Here is a 22,994-nt window from a genome sequence, read left to right as displayed (position 1 = left end):
GACTAAGTAAACTATGTGGGGTCCACCATGATTTATGTATTTTATCAACTCTGTCCATCCATTTTAACAGATAATTTTAGGACTTGAGCCTAAAAATGAAGTATATCTAAACCTTAAATGGATCACACCATAGGAAACAGTGTCAATTGAACATTTACCGTTGAAAATTTCTTTGGGGCCATGGAACTTTTGGATCAAGCTTGGATTTGTTTTTTCCATTCATCCATATCTATGTGATCTTATGAACAGTTTGGATGAGAAATAAACCTCATCGTGGGCCCTAGAAAGGTTTCAACGGTGGAAGTCATTATTCCAACTGTTTCCTATGGTATGGTCTACTTGATCTTTGGGTATGCTTAAATTTTGGTCTCAACCCCTAAAATAATATGTAAAAATGGATGGACTATAAGGATAGACCAAATACATTCATGGTGGGCCCAAAAGAGTTTACTCAGTATGATAAGTGTGTACTGAGTAACTAAGTACGCAATCTGATTTCGCAGTGGGAAAAGGATTGCGTACTAAGTAACTCAATACGCTAAGCGTACGGAGTAAACTATGTTGGGTCCACCATGATTTATGTATTTTATCAACTCTATCCATCCATTTTAACAGATAATTTTAAGACTTGAGCCTAAAAACGAAGCATAGCTAAACCTCAAATGCATCACACCAAAGGAAACAGTGTCAATTAAACATTTACCCTTGAAAATTTCTTGGGGGCCACGGAAGTTTTCGATCAAGCTTGTATTCGTTTTTTCCCTTCATCCATGTCTATGTGATCTTATGAACAGTTTGGATGAGAAATAAACATCATCGTTGGCCCTAGAAAGGTTTCAACGGTGGAAGTCATTATTCCAATTGTTTCCTATGGTATGGTCTACATGATCTTTGGGTATGCTTAAATTTTGGTCTCAACCCCTAAAATAATATGTAAAAATGGATGGAAGGTGTGGATAGACCAGATACATTCACGGTGGACCCAACAGAGTTTACTCAGTTTGATAAGAGCATACTGAGTAACTCAGTACGCATTCTGATTTCGCTATGGGAAGAGTATTGCGTACTGAGTAACTCAGTACGCTAAGCGTACTGAGCAAACTATGTGGGGTCCAATGTGATTTATTTGTTTTATCAAGTTCTTCCATCCATTTTGACAGATAATTTTAGGATTTAAGCCTAAAAACGAAGCATATCTAAACCTCAAATGGATCAGACCATAGGAAATAGTGTCAATTGAACATTTACCATTGAAAATTTCTTAGGGGCCATGAAAGTTTTGGATCAAGCTTGTATTTATGTATGTGTGATCTTATGAGCAGTTTGGATGAGAAATAAACATCATCGTGGGCCCTAAAGGTTTTGACGGTGGAAGTCATTATTCCAACTGTTTCCTATGGTACGATCTACTTGATCTTTAGGTATGCTTAGATTTTGTTCTCAACCCCTAAAATAATATGTAAAAATGGATGGACGGCGTCGATAGACCATATACATTCATGATGGGACCAACAGAGTTTACTCAGTACGATAAGAGCGTACTGAGTAACTCAGTATGCTATCCGTTTTCGCTGTGGGAAGAGGTTTGCGTACTGAGTTAACCATGTGGGGTGCACCATGATTTATGTATTTTTTTAACTCCGGCCATCCATTTTATCAGATAATTTTAGGACATGAGACTAAAATTGAAGCATATTTAAACCTCAAATGGATCACACCATAGGAAACACTGTTAATTGAAAATTGACCGTTGAAAATAACTTGGGGGCCACAGAAGTTTTGGATCAAGCTTGCAGTATTTTTTTCCCTTCATCCATGTCTGTGTTATCTTATAAACAGTTTGGATGAGAAATAAACATCATCGTGGGCCCTAGAAAGGTTTCAACGGTGGAAGTCATTATTCCAACTGTTTCCTATGGTATGGTTTTCATGATCTTTGGGTATGCTTAAATTTTGGTCTCAACCCCTAAAATAATATGTAAAAATAGATGGACGGCGTGGGTAGACCAGAAACATTCACAGTGGGCTCAACAGAGTTTACTCAATACGATAAGAGCATACTGAGTAACTCAGTACGCAATCCGATTTCGCAGTGGGAAGAGGATTGCGTACTGAGTAAACTGTGTGGGGTCCACCCTGTTTTTTGCATTTTATCAACACCGACCATCCATTTTAACAGAAAATTTTAGGACTTGAGCCTAAAAACGAAGTACATCTAAACCTCAAATGGATCACACCATATGAAACAGTGTCAATTATACATTTACCGTTGAAAATTTCTTGGGGGCCACGGCAGTTTTGGATCAAGCTTGTATTTGTTTTTTCCCATCACCCATGTCTGTGTGATCTTAGGAACAGTTTGGATGAGCAATAAACATCCCTGTGGGCCCTAGAAAGGTTTCAACGGTGGTAGTCATTATTCCAACTGTTTCCTAGGGTATGGTCTACTTGATCTTTGGGTATACTTAAATTTTGATTTCAACTCCTAAAATAATATGGAAAAATGGATGGACAACGTGGATAGACCAGATACATTCACGGTGGGCCCAACAGAGTTTACTCAGTACGATAAGAGCGTTACGAGTAACTCAGTACACAATCTGATTTCTAATAGATAATTTTAGGACTTGAGCCTAAAAATGAAGTATATCTAAACCTTAAATGGATCACACCATAGGAAACAGTGCCAACTGAACATTTACCGTTGAAAATTTCTTTGGGGCCACGGAAGTTTTGGATCAAGCTTGCAGTTGTCTTTTCCCTTCATCCATGTCTGTGTGATCTTATGAATAGTTTGGATGAGAAATAAACATCAACGGCCCTAGAAAGGTTTCAACGGTGGAAGTCATTATTCCAATTGTTTCCTATGATATGGTCTACTTGATCTTTGGGTATGCTTAAATTTTGGTCTCAACCCCTAAAATAATATGTAAAAATGGATGGACAGCATCGATAGACCAGATACATTCACGGTGGGCCCAACACAATTTACTCAGTACGATAAGAGCGTACTGAGTAACTTAGTAAGCAATCCGATTTCACTCTGGGAAGAGGTTTGCGTACTGAGTAACTCAGTACGATAAGCATACTGAGTAAACTATGTGGGATCCACCATGATTTATGTATTTTATCAACTCCGTCCATCCATTTTAACAGATAATTTTAGGACTTGAGCCTAAAACTGAAGCATATCTAAATCTCAAATGGATCACACCATAGGAAACAGTGTCAATTGAACATTTTCTGTTGAAAATTTCTTTGGGGCCACGGATCTTTCGGATCAAGCTTGTATTTGTTTTTTCCGTTCATCCATATCTATGTGATCTTATGAACAGTTTGGATGAGAAATAAACTTGATCGTGGGCCCTAGAAAGGTCTCAACGGTGGAAGTCATTATTCCAACTATTTCCTATGGTACGGTCTACTTGATGTTTGGGTATGCTTAAATTTTGGTCTCAACCCCTCAAATAATATGTAAAAATGGATGGACGGCATGGATAGACCAGATACATTCATTGTGGGCCCAACAGAGTTTACTCAGTATGATAAGAGCAAACTGAGTAACTCGGTAAGCAATCAGATTTCGCTGTGGGAAGAGGATTGCGTATGGTGTAACTCAGTACGCTAAGCATACTGAGTAAACTATGTGGGGTCCTCTGTGATTTATTTATTTTATCAACTTCATCCATCCATTTTCATAGATAATTTTAGGACTTGAGCCTAAAAATGAAGCATATCCAAACACCAAATGGATCACACCATAGGAAACAGTGTCAATTGAACATTTACAGTTGAAAATTTCTTGGGGGCCACGAAAGTTTTGGATCAAGCTTGTAGTTGTTTTTTCCCTTCATCCTTGTGTGTGTGATCTTATGAACAGTTTGGATGAGAAATAAACATCATCGTGGGCCCTAGAAAGGTTTGGAAGTCATTATTCTAACTGTTTCTGATGGTATGGTCTACTTGATCTTTGGGTATGCTTAAATTTTGGTCTCAACACCTAAAATAATATGTAAAATAGGATGGATGGCGTGGACAGACCAGATACATTCGCAGTGCACCCAACAAAGTTTGCTCAGTATGATAAGAGCGTACTGAGTAACTCAGTACGCAATCTGATTTCGCTATGGGAAGAGGATTGCGTAATGTGTAAACTATGTGGGGCCCACCATGATTTACGTATTTTATCAACTCTGTCCATCCATTTTAACAGATAATTTTGGACTTGAGCCTAAAAACGAAGCATATCTACACCTCAAATGGATCACACCATTGGAAATAGTGTCAATTGAACATTTACCGTTGAAAATTTCTTGAGGGACACAGAAGTTTTGGATCAAGCTTGTATTTATTTTTTCCCTTCATCCTTGTCTGTGTGATCTTATGAACTATTTGGATGAGAAATAAACATCATCGTCGTCCTTAGAAAGGTTTCAACGGTGGAAGTCATTATTCCAACTGTTTCCTATGGTATGGTCTACTTAATCTTTGCATATCCTTAAATTTTGGTCTCAACCCCTAAAATAATATGCAAAAATGGATGCACAGCGTGGATAGATTGATACATATACGGTGGGCCCAAAAGAGTTTACTCAGTACGATCAGAGCGTACTGAGTAACTCAATACACAATCCGATTTCGTTGTGGGAAGAGGTTTGCATATTGAGTAACTCAGTACGCTAAGCGTACTTAGTAAACTATGTGGGGTCTATCGTGATTTATATATTTTATCAACTCTGTCCATCCATTTTAACTGATAATTTTAGGACTTGAGCCTAAAAACGAAGCATATCTAAACCTCAAATGGATCACACCATAGGAAACAGTGTCTATTAAACATTTAAGGCTAAAAATTTCTTGGGGGCCACAGAAGTTTTGGATCAAGCTTTTATTTGTTTTTTCCCTTCATCCATGTCTATGTGATCTTATGAACAGTTTGGATGAGAAATAAACATCATCGTGGGCCCTAGAAAGTTTCAACGGTGGAAGTCATTATTCCAACTGTTTCATATGGTATGGTCTACTTGATCTTTCCGTATGCTTAAATTTTGTTCTCAACCCCTAAAATAATATGTAAAAATGGATGGACGGCGTGGATACACCATATACATTCACGGTGGGCCCAACAGAGTTTACTCAGTACGATAAGAGCGTACTGAGTAACTCAGATATGTATTTTATCAACTCTGTCCATCCATTTTAGCAGATAATTTTAGGACTTGAGCCTAAAAACGAAGCATATCTAAACCTCAAATGGATCACACCATAGGAAATAGTGTCAATTGATCATTTACCGTTGAAAATTTCTTAGGGGCCACGAAAGTTTTAGATCAAGCTTGCATTTGTTTTTTCACTTCATCCATGTCTGTGTGATCTTATGATTAGTTTGGATGAGAAATAAACATCATCGTGGGCCCAAGAAAGGTTTCTACAGTGGAAGTCATTATTCCAATTGTTTCCTATGGTATGGTGTACTTGATCTTTGGGTATGCTTAAATTTTGGTCTCAACCCCTAAAATAATATGTAAAAATAGATGGACAGCGTGGATAGACTAGATACATTCATGGTGGGGCCAACAGAGTTTACTCAGTACGATAAGAGCGTACTGAGTAAACTATGTGGGGTCCACCGTGATTTATGTATTTTATCAACTCCGTCCATCCATTTTAACAGATAATTTTAGGACTTGAGCCTAAACAAAGCATATCCAAACCTCAAATGGATCACACCATAGGAAACATTGTCAATTGAACATTTACCGTTGAAAATTTCTTAGGGGGCCATAGAAGTTTTGGATCAAGCTTGTATTTGTTTTTTCCCTTCATCCATATCTGTGTGATCCTATAAACAATTTGGATGAGAAATAAACATCATTGTGGGCCCTAAAAAGGTTTTAATGGTGGAAGTCATTATTCCAACTGTTTCCTATGGTGTGGTCTACTTGATCTTTGGGTATGCTTAAATTTTGGTCTCAACCCTTAAAAGAATATGTAATAATGGATGGATGGTGTGGATAGAACAGATACATTTATGGTGGGCTGAAGAGAGTTTACTCAGTACGATAAGAGCGTACTGAGTAACTCAGTACACAATTCGATTTCGCTGTGGGGAGAGGATTGCGTACTAAGTATACTATGTGGGGTCCACCATGATATATGTATTTAATCAACTCTGTCCATCCATTTTAACAAATAATTTTAGGACTGGAGCATAAAAGCGAAGCATATCTAAACCTCAAATGTATCACAGCATATGAAACAGTCTCAATTGGACATTTACCGTTGAAAATTTCTTGGGGGTTATGGAAGTTTTGGATCAAGCTTGTATTTGTTTTTTCCCTTCATCCATGTCTGTGTGATCTTATGAACAGTTTGGATAAGAAATAAACTTCATCGTGGGCCCTAGAAAGGTTTCAACGGTGGAAGTCATTATTCCAATGGTTTCTTGGTATGTTCTACTTGATCTTTGGGTATGCTTAAATTTTGGTCTCAACCGCTAAAATAATATGTAAAAATGGACGGACAGTGTGGATAGACCAGATACATTCATTGTGGCCCCAGTAGAGTTTACTCAGTACGCAATCCGATTTCGCTGTGGGAAGAGGATTCCGTACTGAGTAACTCAGTACGCTAAGCGTACTAAGTAAACACTGTGGGGTCCACGGTGATTTATGTATTTTATCAACTCCATCCATTCATTTTAACAGCTAATTTTAAGACTTGAGCCTAAAAACGAAGCATATCTAAACCTCAAATGGATCACACCATAGGAAACAGTGTCAATTAAACATTTACCGTTGAAAATTTCTTGGGGGCGATGGAAGTTTTGGATCAAGCTTGTAATTGTCTTTTCCCTTCATCCATGTCTGTGTGATCTTATGAATAGTTTGGATGCGAAATAAACAACATCGTCGGCCCAGAAAGGTTTCAAAGGTGGAAGTCATTATTCCAACTATTTTCTATGGTATGGTCTACTTGATCTTTGGGTATGCTTAAATTTTGGTCTTAACCCCTAAAATAAGATGGAAAAATGGATGGATGGTGTGAATAGACCAGATACATTCACGGTGGGCCTAACTGAGTTTACTTAGTACGATAAGAGCGTACTGAGTAACGCGGTACGCAATACAATTTCGCTGTGGGAGGAGGTTTGCGTACTGAGTAACTCAGTATGCTAAGCATACTGAGTAACCTATGCGGGGTCCACCATGAATTATGTATTCTTTCAACTCCATCCATCCATTTTAATAGATAATTTTAGGGCTTAAGCCTAAAAACAAAGCATATCTAAACCTCAAATGGATCACACCATAGGAAACAGTGTCAATTGACCGTTTACAGTTGAAAATTTCTTGGGGGCTACAGAAGTTTTGGATCAAGCTTGTATTTGCTTTTTCCCTTCATCTATGTCTGTGTGATCTTATGAACAGTTTGGATGAGAAATAAACATTATTGTGGGCCCTAGAAAGGTTTCAACAGTGGAAGTCATTATTCCAACTGTTTCCTATGGTATGGTCTGCTTAATCTTTTAGTATGCTTAAATTTTGGTCTCAACCCCTCACATGATATGAAAAAAAATGGATGGACAGCATGAATAGACCAGATACGTTCATCGTGGGCCCAACAGAGTTTACTCAGTACGATATGAGCATACTGATACTCAGTACGCAATCCGATTTCACAATTGAAGTGGATTGCGTAGTAAGTCACTCGGGTCCACCTTAATTTATGTATTTTATCAACTCCGTCCATCCATTTTAACAGATAATTTTAAAACTTGAGTCTAAAAACAAAGCATATCTAAACCTCAAATGGATCACACCATAGGAAACAGTGTCAATTGAACATTTACCGTTGAAAATTTCTTGGAGGCCAAGGAAGTTTTGGATCAAGCTTGTATTCTTTTTTTGCCTTCATCCATGTCTGTGTGATCTTATGAACAGTTTGGATGGGAAATAAACAACATCGTCCGCCCTAGAAAGGTTTCAACGATGGAAGTCATTATTCCAACATTTTCCTATGGTATGGTCTACTTGATCTTTGGGTATGCTTAAATTTTGGTCTCAACCCCTAAAATAATATGTAAAAATGGATGGACGGCATGGATAGACCAGATACATTCACAGTGGGCACAAAAGAGTTTACTCAGTACGATAAGAGCGTACTGAGTAACTCAGTACATAATCCAATTTCGCTGTGGGAAGAGGATTGCGTACAAAGTAACTCAGTAAGCTAAGCGTACTAAGTAAACTACGATGGGGTCCACTGTGATTTATGTATTTTATCAACTCCGTCCATCCATTTGAACAGATAATTTTAGGACTTTAGCCTAAAACTGAAGCATATCTAAATCTCAAATGGATCACACCATAGGAAACAGTGTCAATTGAAAATTTACTGTTGAAAATAACTTGGGGGCCACGGAAGTTTTGGATCAAGCTTGCAGTATTTTTTTCCTTCATCCATGTCTGTGTTATCTTATAAACAGTTTGGATGAGAAATAAACATCATCGTGGGCCCTAGAAAGGTTTCAACGGTGGTAGTCATTATTCCAAATGTTTCCTGTGGTAAGGTCTACTTGATCTTTGGGTATGCTTAAATTTTGGTCGCAACCCCTAAAATAATATGTAAAAATGGATGGACGGTGTGGATAGACCAGATACATTCACGGTGGGCCCAACAGAGTTTACTCAGTACGATAATAGCGTACTGAGTAACTCAGTGCGCAATCGGGTCTTGGCACAAAATTTTTCGGGTCATTACAAAACTATGTGGGGTCCACCATGATTTATGTATTTTATCAACTCCGTCCATCTATTTTAATAGATAATTTTAGGACTTGAGCCTAAAAACGAACCATATCTAAACTTCAAATGGATAACACCATAGGAAATAGTGTCAATTGAACATTTACTGTTGAAAATTTCTTGGGGGCCACGAAACTTTTGGATCAAGCTTGTATTTATTTTTTCCCATCATCCAAATATGTGTGATCTTATGAACAGTTTGGATGAGAAATAAACATCATCGTGGGCCTTAGAAAGGTTTCTACGGTGGAAGTCATTATACCAACTGTTTCCTATGGTATGGTCTACTTGATCTATGGGTATCTGTAAATTTTGGTCTCAACCCCTAAAATAATATGTAAAAATGGAGGGATGGCGTGGATAGACCAGATACATTTACGGTGGGCACAAAAGAGTTTACTCAGTATGATAAGAGCATACTGAGTAACTCAGTACGCAATCCGATTTCGCTGTGGGTGGAGGATTGTGTACTAAGTAACTCAGTACGCTAATCGTACTAAGTAAACTATGTGGGGTCCACCATGATTTATGTTTTTTATCAACTCTGTCCATCCATTTTAACAGATAATTTTAGGACTTGGGCCTAAAAAGGAAACATATCTAAACCTCAAATGGATAACACCATAAGAAATAGTGTCAATTAAACATTTACCGTTGAAAATTTCTTGGGGGCCACGAAAGTTTTGGGTCAAGCTTGTATTTGTTTTTTCCCTTCATCCAAGTCTGTGTGATCTTATGAATAATTTAGATGAGAAATAAACATCATCTTGGGCCCTAGAAAGGTTTCAACAGTGGAAGTCATTATTCCAAATGTTCCCTGTGGTAAGGTCTACTTGATCTTTGGGTATGCTTAAATTTTGGTCGCAACCCCTAAAATAAAATGTAAAAATGGATGGACGGCGTGGATAGACCAGATACATTCACGGTGGGCCCAACAGAGTTTACTCAGTATGATAAGTTCGTACTGAGTAACTCAGTACGCATTCCGATTTCGCTGTGGGAAGAGGATTGCGTAGTGAGTAACTCAGTACGTTAAGCGGACTGAGTAGACTATGTGGGGTCCACCGTGATTTATGTATTTTTTCAACTCCATCCATCCATTTTAACAGATAATTTTAGGACATGAGCATAAAAACGAAGCATATCTAAACCTCAAATGGATCACACCATACGAAACAGTGTCAATTGAACATTTACCGTTGAAAATTTCTTGGGGGCCACGGAAGTTTTGGATCAAGCTTGTAGTTGTTTTTTCCTTTCATCCATATCTGTGTGATCTTACGAACAGTTTGGATGAGAAATAAACATGATCAAGGGCCTTAGAAAGGTTTCAACGGTGGAAGACATTATTCCATCTGTTTCCTATGGTATGGTCTACTTTATCTTTGGGTATGCTTAAATTTTAGTCACAACCCCTAAAATAATATGTAAAAACGGATGGACGGCGTGGATAGACCAAATACATTCATGGTGGGCCGAACAGAGTTTACTCAGTACGATAAGAGCGTACTGAGTAAATGAGTAGGCAATTCGATTTCGCTGTGGGAAGAGGATTTTGTACCGAGTAAACTATGTGGGGTCCACCGTGATTTATGTATTTTATTAACTCTGTCCATCATCCATTTTAAGAGATAATTTTAGGACTTGAGCTAAAAAAACGAAGCATATCTAAACCTTAAATGGATCACACCATAAGAAATAGTGTCAATTGAACATTTACCGTTGAAAATTTCATGGGGGCCACAGAAGTTTTGGATCTAGCTTGTATTTGTTTTTTCCCTTCATCCATGTTTGTGTGATCTTATGAACAGTTTGGATGAGAAATAAACATTATCATGGGCCCTAGAAAGGTTTCAACGGTGGAAGTCATTATTCCAACTATTTCCTATGGTATGGTCTACTTGATCTTTGGGTATGCTTAAATTTTGGTCTCAACCCCTAAAGTAATATGTAAAAACATATGGACGATGTGGATAGACCAGATACAATCACGGTAGTCCCAACAGAGTTTACTCAATACGATAAGAGCATACTGAGTAACTCAGTACTCAATGCGATTTCGTTTTAAATGATTTTTAAACTCGCAAGTATACGAATCAGATGCACATACAGTACGTATTACGAGAACGTTCCCACGAGGACAGGTCGTCACAATTCAAATCTATCAGTCTCCTTAACTAATCCAACAAATAATCGAATGAATTACAAAGCACAATATTATGAAAAATAATTAATTAAGAACAGGGAAGAAAATTCAATTAGAGAGAGCACTAGGACTTTCGAATCCACCCTAATTATCCTAACCCTTGTTTTGTCTGTTGATTCACCTTGATCTAGATTGATACCACTTAAATAGAGAAAGCACAATCTGTGTCCTTAATCGGGCATACAGACTGTCTAATTCCTTTAAGCAATGCCATGAATGACATATCCCATATCCTTGGTTGGGCATAAGGGATGTACAATTCATTAAAGCATCCTGTTTCTTCCTCTATAGGAAACCTGTTCCTGATCAGACACAAGCACCTATAATAAGCATCCAAACAACATCCATATATATACTTTGGTCAAGTTCATAGATGGAGAAGTATAGAATTTAAACCCATAAAGCCCACTTAAAGAAAGAAACAAATTAATTGAAATTCAAAGTAAATCAACCAATACAAGAGCTAATCAAATTAGGGGCTTCATCTCAGCACCTGAGAGATTAGTGACCCATAAAATTCATGAAAAATATTAAATAAAATTCATAAAAATTAAACACCAAACCAATCGATCTCTCTTCTTTCTTCTCTTTATTCTCTTTCTTCTCTTCCTTGCTCCAGATCTGGAATCCCCTGGTTCTGAATGACTTTCCCACGTCCAAAACTCCCCTTCTATAGCTGATGGGGTCGGTGGCAGAGTCGTAGAAGGACTCGAAGTGCAATTTTTTGCAGCCGTGATCGGTGGGCCCCACAGAGGCATTTTCTGGAAAATCTACCCCGTCCATTGGATTCAGGACGAAATTTCAGTCAAGAATAGGTGGTTTTGAAGGTCCATTAGTGCGGCCCAGAGAAGAAAATACAAAAAGATCAGTTTTGAACGTCCCGGGGCAGTCTACTTTTGGCCTCTGCACCGCACACGTGTGTACGCATGGGCGAGGAATATCAACATGGTTTTGAAGCTCTCGACGCCCTCTACACGATGGACGGATCAGATCTTCCATTTGAACGAAGATGGTGGGCCACAACCGCCCGGAAGTCAGCTCTTCGCGGACGTGCGTAAGCCTTCGCACGTCCGGCGCTGTGATGCTCGGTGGGCCCCACATAAGCGTTTTCGGAGAAATCCACCCCGTCCATTGGATAGAGGACGCAATTTCGTTCAAAGATGGATGGTTTTGAACTTGCGTGGACGCGGCCCAAAGAAGGAATCATGCTGTTTTCATTCTGGACGTCAGGGAGCCCTTTTGTGGCCTCTGTACCGCACACGTGTGTCCGCATGGGAGTGGAATATCGCATGGTTTTGTAGTTCTCGAACCCATCTACACGATGGACGGCTCGGATCGGCCGTACGTGTTACCGGTGGGGCCCACAGCGGTCCGTAAAAAGCGGTCTTTCCGCCCATCCGTACGGGTGACGTACAGGGCCCACAATCCTTCACAAAAACGGCCAGCGGAAGACGCTACGCGGACGCGAAAACAACTTCCGTGGCAATGGTGGGACCCATTTTGATAATTATTTCAATAATCCACTCCGTCCATTGCATGGAGGATGAAACAACGGCTAGGAATGCCCAATTTCGAGTTAGAGTTGCGGTGGCCCACAGAGTTTTGAACTCACCGTCCATTCTATTTTTAAACAATTGAAAAACTAATAACGTGGTGTCTTCAAATTCCGTCAGCTAGGCACAGGTTGTGGCTGCCCCAGGGAACGAATGAACGGTCGAGATCAACCGTACGGACGATGGGTGGGGCCCACAACTGCAACCGATCAACGCGTTTGCGAACGCTATAACGGCAGTTGCCGTTTTTGCTGAAGACGGTCGGTCAAACCGACTTTGACGGGTTTTAGTGGTCGGGTGCGGCGCGGCTACGCGTGTCTTCAATACACACACCACCCATGCGGGGTCCACTACGATGCTGTAGTGAAATCTAATCCATCCATCCTGTTTCACATCTTATTCAAACCGTCTGGGTCAAAATTGATGTATATCCAGATTGTAACTAAAATTGGAGATTAATGGGCTAATCCAGTTGGCCCACTTCTCGAGATATCCAATGGTTGAAATTTAATATGTACGGTTTATTTATGGCATCCAGGCCATATATGAAGTTTCGAGTCAATCGGATGGCGGGAACCATGTGATCTTGCATTCTGGACCATTTTCGGGCCTTTTTAATGTGAACGGCTTGATTTCCTCGGTTCCTGGCATATAAATTCTTCAATCTTAGTTCTCTGGGGTGCGTGCCTTGCTCTGGAGACTTTGGATCATAAAATCCATGCCTTTAACATCAATTTTCAATACACACTCCTGATTTCATCCTGTAATAAAAACACGAGTAAAACACTCCATTAAGCCTCATCATGTACGTCAATTTAGGCAATTACTGGGGTCTGATATGCAATATTTGACCCTGATCACAACCCCCAACCAGCATTTTGCTAGTCCCGAGCAAAACATGCGAAAAATAATTTTAGAAATAAAAGATGATTCCTGTAACTCAAGTAACTTGTGAACAGACAGTTGAGATGTGAAAATTCTAAGATTCATGAATGGTAAGTAGAATTTTCTCCTGAAATCAAGCTCACAGTAGACTTCATAATCAAGTTCAACATATTAATCCATTAATTAGAACATTCCTAAACATTGAGTTCCACAGGTGTATAGTATAATCTCAGCTTACAGTCATTAAGAGTTCCAATAATGAATTTCCTGCTAAAATTGATAATTAACAACAGAATTCCTGACAACCAACACTAGCATTTTAGAAATTTTTTTTTTTTATTTTTTTTTATTTTTTTTTATTTTCTTTATGAACAGTACACCAAGGAAGGGAATCAAATTCTTACCTATAGGGAGCAAACCTATGGCGAAAACTCGTCGCCTCATTTTTTTATAAGTCAACTATGGAGAATCAAATCTACACCTATAGGGAGCAAACCTATGGTGAAGATTATGTGACTTAGCCTTTTAATTCTTCTTTTTACCAAGTTAATCATTCAGTTATCGAACCAAAACTTAATGTGCAAGCGAGATGTGATATGTGAAATCATGACTCAATCAATGTTTACAACGTCTAATCATGGATTAACAATTCAAAATTGACTGTGAAATCAAGCAGATGGCCAAATCTAAGAGTCATTAGTTACCAACATCATGTATCTTATAATGTTAAAATCACAACTATCCTTCAAAATCACTTTGAATTCAATAGAAATTCAGTAAAAATTTTAAAATTTTCACAAATTTTGCTCAAGACCAAGAAAATACTGATTAGGTAACCTAATCTCCCACCCCCAACCTAAAATCGACATTGTCCTCAATGTAAAAGAAATAAACAAGCAATGCACATGGGACAACGAGAATAAAAGAGGAGTGATGAAAAGATAATACCTGGATGGAGAATCAAGAAGCTTTCTCAAAATTTGTGAAAAATTTCAACGTAAAAGCGAGTTAGCACAAGAGAGAAATCAACATAAGCAAAAATAACAAAAAGAAAAACAAAAGAAGATCCTACCTATACCACTTTCGCAGGTGCTCTCGATTGCATTTAGCGCATGCAACAAGCCTTTAAACCCCTAGGTTACCCCTAGTGGACGAGTTGTAGTCTCGTGAGGGTTTGCAAATGTTACCCACAAACATTGAAGTAACTAACTAAGAAAAATGAAAATGAATGAAATAAAAAGCAATACAATAAAGCAAAAGGCTGGGTTGCCTCCCATGAGCGCTAAGTTTAACGTCTTCAGCCAGACAAGAACGGACCATGAATGAAATAATCTTTATAACCAGGGTCCGCCAAAGAAATTACCTTAACACTTTCATTAACCGATCCCAGACAAGTGATGTGAGTTCCCATGAACTGTGCTATCTGAAATAAGGCAACTGACACTGTCGTCAAATAATTTAAGGACTTCTGCTCGAACGACTTCTTCTATGTTAGGATCACGCTTCCTTTGCATGTTATGCGATATTACCACAGCATGATCCATCCATACAGTGGGGCATACTCCCTGGATTTTTTCTATCTTCCGTTCAATTGCCGCCTTATATGCTCTAAGAACATTAAGCAGCCTGCTCGCCTTTGTCTTCTCAGAGTTACAAACTATGCTGTCAGGAAGAGTCTCAGAGGGATGAAGAGGTTCCACTTTCGCTCTCCATTTTTCAGTCTCCAATATAGGAGTAGAGTCGAGCAATGCATTGACTTCATGGATGGGACTATCAATGTCAAAATCCATGCCCGATTGTGCTAAGCATGTCTCAAGAGGATCTTCAATAGTTGTACGGTAGGAGTCCTGCACAAGGCTCTCGATCATGTTGAATTCAATTATGTCATCCAATTCTGAGTGTTGTTGTACTTCATTAAAAACATTGAGTTTTATATTCTTGTTACCAAAGGACTTTTTCATAAATCCATTCCGCAATTGATAATAGCATTAGATGTGGCCAAAAATGGACGACCCAAAATGACTGGGATCTGACTATGAAGATTCTGGACAGGCTGAGTATCTATAACTATGAAATCCACTGGAAAATAAAATTTATCAACCTGGATTAACACATCTTCAATAACACCCTGGGGCACCTTGATAGATCTATCGGCTAGTTGTAATGTTACCTTAGTCGGTTTCAACTCACCAAGTCCTATGGTTCCCATCACGTGTATGGTAACAAATTGACGCTCGCCCCTAAATCAAGTAAGGCCTTCCCGATCTTATGATCTCCTATGCCGCAAGAAATGGTGGGAGCTCCTGGATCCCTAAATTTAGGAGGGGTGTTATGTTGAATCATGGAGTTGAGCTGCTCTGCAAGGAAGACTTTCTTATGAACATTTTGCTTACGCTTTTGAGTGCATAAATCTTTAAGAAACTTAGCGTAAGCAGGGACTTGCTTGATAGCGTCAAGCAACGGGATGTTGACTTGCACTTTTTGAAACACATCCAAGATTTCATCATAGTTATTTCTTTTCTTTATTGGTGCCAAGACGTTGAGGAAAGGGTGCTTTGGGCACATAAGGTGGCACATTAATGGCTCTTGGAGAGTCAGAGAGCTTTTGGACTTTGGATGCATTGGTATGGCTCTCTGCTTCAGATCTTCTGTTTTAGAATTTGATTCATCCCCAGGCATCTCTATTCTGTTATCAATCTGCTCGCTTGACCTAAGGGTAGTGATCGATTTGGCCTGTTCATGATATTGCCCTTGGTTGGAATTAGAGCCAATCTCATACTGTCCCTTTGGATTAGCCTCGGGTTGGCTAGGGAACTTGCCCTTCTCTCTCTCACTCAATGTGGCAGCTAGTTGACCCATTTGTACTTCTAGCTTGGCAATGGATTGTGCATTTGCATGTAAGCTTTCCTGGTTGGCCAGTAAGGTTTGTTCGGGTGTCTTTTTGGAATTGGAGAGAACTCCGCATGAAAAGATGGAGTGTATCCTCAAGAGATGGTTTCCTTGATTGTGTAGGCAATTGTTGATATTGTGGAAACTGTTGAGGTTGTTGACTGCCAACTTGGAGGTGCGGTTGCATGGGAGGATTTTCAGATGGTCCTCCTTGTTGTGGTCCTTTTGCCCAAGAGAAATTTGGATGTCTAGCCCACCCGGGGTTGTATGTGTTCGAGTAAGGATCATTCCCAGATTTTTGAAAAGTGTTCATAGCATGAACTTGTTCAGAGAGAAGTTCTGGGAATGCTGCACCAGATGGACAAGACTGCATAGGATGGGCAGGACTAGAACATGTGGCATATGCCTCGACTTGAGCGGTTTGTGGTGGTCCATTATTTAATACCAGAGCATCAACTTTCTTTGTCAGGTTATCACGCTTGGCGCTCAACTCTGGTATGACTCCTATCTCATATATACCACCTCTCTTTGGGGGTTGGGGACTTTTGTCACCTCTATTTGAATAATCCCATTTTGGGAATTTTCGCACAAGGTTTCAAAGAAGTTCCACGCTTCGACATCACTTTTGGTCATGAATGACCCTCCACTGGTGGCATCAACCATGCGACGGTTCTGTGGTGTCAGACCGTCATAGAAGTATTGAACTTGTTGCCATTTCTCAAAACCATGGTGAGGACATTTAAGAAGCAAGTCCTTCCATCTTTCCCAACATTCATGAAAGTGCTCGCCCTCTTTTTGTGTGAAGTTAGTAATTTCTCTACGGAGGGCATTGGTTTTATGAACGGGGAAGAACTTGTTTAAGAACTTCTTAGACAGTTGGTCCCATGTAGTGATAGATCCAACTTCTAGAGAATTCAACCATGCTTTCGCCTTATCCTTCAAAGAAAAAGGAAACAGGCGTAGGCGGATCGAATCGTCTGAGAAGTTTTGGAACTTAAAGGTGGAGCAAATGTTTAAGAATTCTTTCACATGATGATATGGGTCCTCCTTGTCCAATCCATAAAAGGATGGCAACAATTGTATGACTCCAGGTTTAAGTTCAAAGTGTGCTGCCGTAGTAGTTGGCAACACTATGCATGAAGGCGCATTAAATTGGACAGGAGCTGAATAATCTTTGAGAGCTTTAACTTCAGTCTCATTCGCCATTTCAACAGGATTATTTCTCAATCTTTCACGAATTGTTCTTTCAATCTCAGGATCAAACGGTGCTAGTTCTAAATTCAGAGACCTACGTCCTAGCATAAACTATGTTATTGCAATGTAAGAAAGAAAATTAAACAAAGAAGCAACCTAAGAGAAATAAAACTAGACCTAGAAACTATGAGATTCTAAAACAAGTTAAAACTATGTAAATAAGAATGGGAAGAAAGAACCCGGGAAAGGAGATGATTGATGTCTGAAGAATAGAGAGCTCCTCCTTTTGAAGACAATGTTAGCAGCTTCCTTCCTTAATTCCTGTAAACAAAAAGAAAACAAAAATAAATTAAATTCACTAAAATAATGCTAGAAAAAAAATCCTAAGCAATGGTTAATTTCTAAAAAAGAAAGTTTGTAATCTTAGAAATAAAAAAAACTAAGTTAGTTTCTAAAAAGGAAAAATTCCTAAAAAATAGGAAATTAGAAAATAAGAGAGAAACTTTCTAAAAATAAAAATAAAACCTAAAGACTCTTCTAAAAATAATAAAACCTAAACTAGAAGATAGAAAGTTACTTGAAAGAAGAATCAGAATCTAGAATTAGAAAATAGGAAATTTCTAAAAATAAAAAAAATAAAATAGCCTAGAAATAGAAACTTCCTAAAAAAATAAAAAATAAAACCTTAATTTTAAAAATAGATATTAGAAGAAAATAGAAAATTTGGAAAGAGATTACCAAATTAGTAGTTTATGTCAGGTCCCTACAAAACAGGAAATAGGTTAGTTTCTAAAAAAATTTAACCTAAAGTTAGTAAAAAAAAACCTAAGACTATGAATTATGATAAGAGAGAATCCTAAATCCAATTGGACCGAAACAGTCCCCGGCAGCGGCGCCAAAAACTTGATGTTTTATTTAAACCAACATGATTTAAATGATTTTTAAACTCGCAAGTATACGAATCAGATGTAGATACGGTACGTATTACGAGATCGTTCCCACGAGGACTGGTCGTCACAATTCAAATCTATGATTCTCCTTAACTAATCCAACAAATAATGGAATGAATTACTAAGCACAATTTTATGAAAAATAATTAATTAAGAACAGGGAAGAAAATTCAATCAGAGAGAGAGCACTAGGACTTTCGAATCCACCCCTAATTATCCTAACCCTTGTTTTGTCTGTTGATTCACCTTGATCTAGTTTGATACCACTTTAATAGAGAAAGCACAATCTGTGTCCTTAATTGGGCATACAAACTGTCTAATTCCTTTAAGCAATGCCATGAATGACATATCCCATATCCTTGGTCGGGCATAAGGGATGTACAATTCATTAAAGCATCCTGTTTCTTCCTCTATAGGAAACCTGTTCCTGATCAGACACAAGTACCTATAATAAGCATCCAAACAACATCCATATATATATACTTTGGTCAAGTTCATAGATGGAGAAGTATAGAATTTAAACCCATAAAGCCCACTTAAAGAAAGAAACAAATTAATTGAAATTCAAAGTAAATCAACCAATACAAGAGCTAATCAAATTAGGGGCTTCATCTCAGCCCTAGTTGAGAGATTAGTGACCCATAAAATTCATGAAAAATATTAAATAAAATTCATAAAAATTAAACACCAAACCAATCGATCTCTCTCTTCTTTCTTCTCTTTCTTCTCTTTCTTCTCTTCCTTGCTCCAGATCTGGAATCCCCTGGTTCTGAATGACTTTCCCACGTCCAAAACTCCCCTTCTATAGCTGCTGGATGGCTGGGGTCGGTGGCAGAGTCGTAGAAGGACTCGAAGTGCAATTTTTCGCAGCCGTGATCGGTGGGCCCCACAGAGGCATTTTCTGAAAGATCTACCCCGTCCATTGGATTCAGGACGAAATTTCAGTCAAGAATAGGTGGTTTTGAAGGTCCATTAGTGCGGCCCAGAGAAGAAAATACAAAAAGATCAGTTTTGAACGTCCCGGGGCAGTCTACTTTTGGCCTCTGCACCGCACACGTGTGTACGCATGGGCGAGGAATATCAACATGGTTTTGAAGCTCTCGACACCCTCTACACGATGGACGGATCAGATCTTCCATCTGTTCGAAGATGGTGGGCCACAACCGCCCGGAAGTCAGCTCTTCGCGGACGTGCGTAAGCCTTCGCACGTCCGGCGCCGCGATGCTCGGTGGGCCCCACATCAGCGTTTTCGTGGAAATCTACCCCGTCCATTGGATAGAGGACGAAATTTCGTTCAAAGATGGATGGTTTTGAACTTGCGTGGACGCGGCCCAAAGAAGGAATCATGTTGTTTTCATTCTGGACGTCATGGGGCCTCTGTACCGCACACGTGTGTCCGCATGGGAGTGGAATATCGCATGGTTTTGTAGTTCTCGAACCCATCTACATGATGGACGGCTCGGATCGGCCGTACGTGTTACCGGTGGGGCCCACAGCGGTCCGTAAAAAACGCCTTTAAGCCCGTTGCGGCGCTACCCATCTACACGATGGATGACTCGGATCGGCCGTATGGGTGACGTACAGGGCCCACAATCCTTCGCAAAAACGGCCAGCGGAAGACGCTACGCGGACGCGAAAACAACTTCCGTGGCAATGGTGGGACCCATTTTGATAATTATTTCAATAATCCACTCCGTCCATTGCATGGAGGATGAAAAAATGGCTAGGAATGCCCAATTTCGAGTTAGAGTTGCGGTGGCCCACAGAGTTTTGAACTCACCGTCCATTCTGCGTTTTTCAGCAGTCAACGTCCGTACACATGCATGGAACCAAACGGACATCTAGGTGATGATAATATCGCGGGATCAACCGTACGGACGATGGGTGGGGCCCACAACTGCAACCGATCAACGCCTATGCGAACGCTGTAACGGCAGTTGCCGTTTTTGCTGAAGACGGTCGGTCAAACCGACTTTGACGGGTTTTAGTGGTCGGGTGCGGCGCGGCTACACGTGTCTTCAATACACACGCCACCCATGCGGGGTCCACTACGATGCTGTAGAGAAATCTAATCCATCCATCCTGTTTCACATCTTATTCAAACCGTCTGGGTCAATTTTGAAGTATATACAGATTGTAAGCGGACCTAAAATTGGAGATTAATGGGCTGATCTGTCCGTTGGCCCACTTCTCGAGATATCCAATGGTTGAAATTTAATATGTACGGTTTATTTATGGCATCCAGGCTATATATGAAGTTTCGAGTCAATCGGATGGCGGGAACCATGTGATCTTGCATTCTGGACCATTTTCGGGCCTTTTTAATGTGAACGGCTTGATTTCCTCGGGTCCCTGGCATATAAATTCTTCAATCTTAGTTCTCTGGGGTGCGTGCCTTGCTCTGGAGACTTTGGATCATAAAATCCATGCCTTTAACATCAATTTTCAATACACACTCCTGATTTCATCCTGTAATAAAAACACGAGTAAAACACTCTATTAAGCCTCATCATGTACGTCAATTTAGGCAATTACTGGGGTCTGATATGCAATATTTGACCCTGATCACAAATCAGTACTCAATCCGATTTCGTTGTGGGAAGAGGATTGCGTATTGAGTAACTCGGTACGCTAAGCATACTAAGTAAACTATGTGGGGTCCCCCGTGATTTATGTATTTAAACAACTCCGTCCATCCATTTTAACAGATAATTTAAGGACTTGAGCCTAAAAATGAAGCATATCTAAACCTCAAATGGATCACACCATAGGAAACAGTGTCAATTGTACATTTACCATTGAAAATTTCTTAGGGGCCATGGAAGTTTTGGATGACGCTTGTATTTGTTTTTTCCCTTCATCCATGTCTTGTGATCTTATGAACAGTTTGGATGAAAAATAAACAACCTCGTCGACCCTAGAAAGGTTTCAACAGTGGAAGTCATTATTCCAACTGTTTCCTATGGTATGGTTTACTTGATCTTTAGGTATGCTAAATTTTGGTCTAAACCCCTGAAATAATATGTAAAATAATTTTAGGCCCATGAGCTAGGCACAATGGATGGAGAGTGCATGTAACACATATATAAAAGTGGGTCCCGAACAATCACAATGGGCCTTGAAAAATCGCAATGGACCTCGTATAAAGGCCTAAACTAAGAGTTAAAACAAATATCACATTGATCCAGAACCTCTGTGATCCCTAAAGGACGGAGTGGTGGACGTTCAACCCACCACTGATTTTTGCAGTGTGGTCCACTTGATAAATAAATCTGTCTTATTTTTAGTCTCAAGCCGTAAGATGGGCTCACCATATGATGGACGGTTTGGATGGAGCACATCCATCATGTGGGTCACACTTGTCCAGATGGATGGCGTGGAATAAAAAACATACATCACAGTGGGTTTCCACATATGGATGGACGGTGTGATAAACATAAACATCAAGATGGGCCACTGCACGGATGGTGCATATACAACACTACGTCATGGTGGGGCTATACATGGCACCATCCAAGATGGACGGTGCTGATGAAGCACATACATATAAGGTGGGCCCACGGAACTTGCTGACGTCTCACGTCAGCTGAATAGGTGGTGTGAGATACACCAGCCAATCCACTTCTCTCAACAAGTGGGTCCCATGTGGGGCCCACCAGATATATATATATATATATATATATATGTATATAGTGTGTGTGTGTGTGTATCATGTATTATATACTATATTATATTATTATTTTATTTTTTTAATTTTATATAAAAGACCTCCAGCATCCAGGCCTTAGACGTCCTGGACGTAAAACACATAGATTAAGGTGGTCCCCATCATTTGGATGGACGGTTTGGATGTAACATATACATCAAGGTGGGTCCCACCCACACGTGTGGGGTGAGCCCACGTCCATGACAAATGGATGGCTAGGATATATAGATACATCACGGTTGGCCCCAACAGCATCTACTGGAATAAATCCAGAAGCCTTGAGCTGCGTGGAATCCACCGTCTGGATGGACGGTGTTGATAAAACACATACACCATGGTGGAGTCCACCGTCCCTGCTGGACGGTGCTGGACCCCACACGTGTATGTGGGTCCCAACGTCCAGTAAGGTAGATGGTGTAGATGAAACATATACATCATGTAAGCTGGGGCCCACAAACTTGCTGACATTTGCGGTAACCAGCTCCTCTAACAGATGGGTCCCACGTTGTATCAAGCTGATATTTATGTTTCCCTTCATTTGGGTCGTCCAGACGGACCGGCAGCAAGGTGAGCCTCACAATCGGATGGTTAGGATCATCTTGCATTGTAGTGGGCCACAAGACATCACAAAAAGAGAGAGAGAGAATTGTGAAGGGGAGGGACCCCGCCACTATTGGGCCCTCCCTTATACAATGCATACATCAAGTGGGTGCCACGATAAGTGGGCCCTTAAAATAAAAATTAACGACGGATCACCCACCTATTGCAAAGCTTCTTGGCTCCTTGGACTCCTTGGCTCCTATG

General features: G+C 39.8%; 1 non-coding gene across 1 annotated transcript; it reads left to right on the top strand.

The window, feature by feature from the left end:
* Nucleotides 1-17,061: 17,061 nt before the first annotated feature.
* LOC131229937 (small nucleolar RNA R71) lies at nucleotides 17,062-17,168 on the top strand. Its single transcript, XR_009163672.1, has one exon. It is a non-coding gene; the product is annotated as a small nucleolar RNA R71 (small nucleolar RNA).
* The last annotated feature ends 5,826 nt before the right edge of the window (nucleotides 17,169-22,994 follow it).

Source organism: Magnolia sinica, chromosome 16 (assembly GCF_029962835.1).
Source record: "Magnolia sinica isolate HGM2019 chromosome 16, MsV1, whole genome shotgun sequence".
Taxonomy (NCBI): Eukaryota; Viridiplantae; Streptophyta; class Magnoliopsida; order Magnoliales; family Magnoliaceae; genus Magnolia; species Magnolia sinica.
This window is presented reverse-complemented; position numbering and strand designations above follow the sequence as displayed.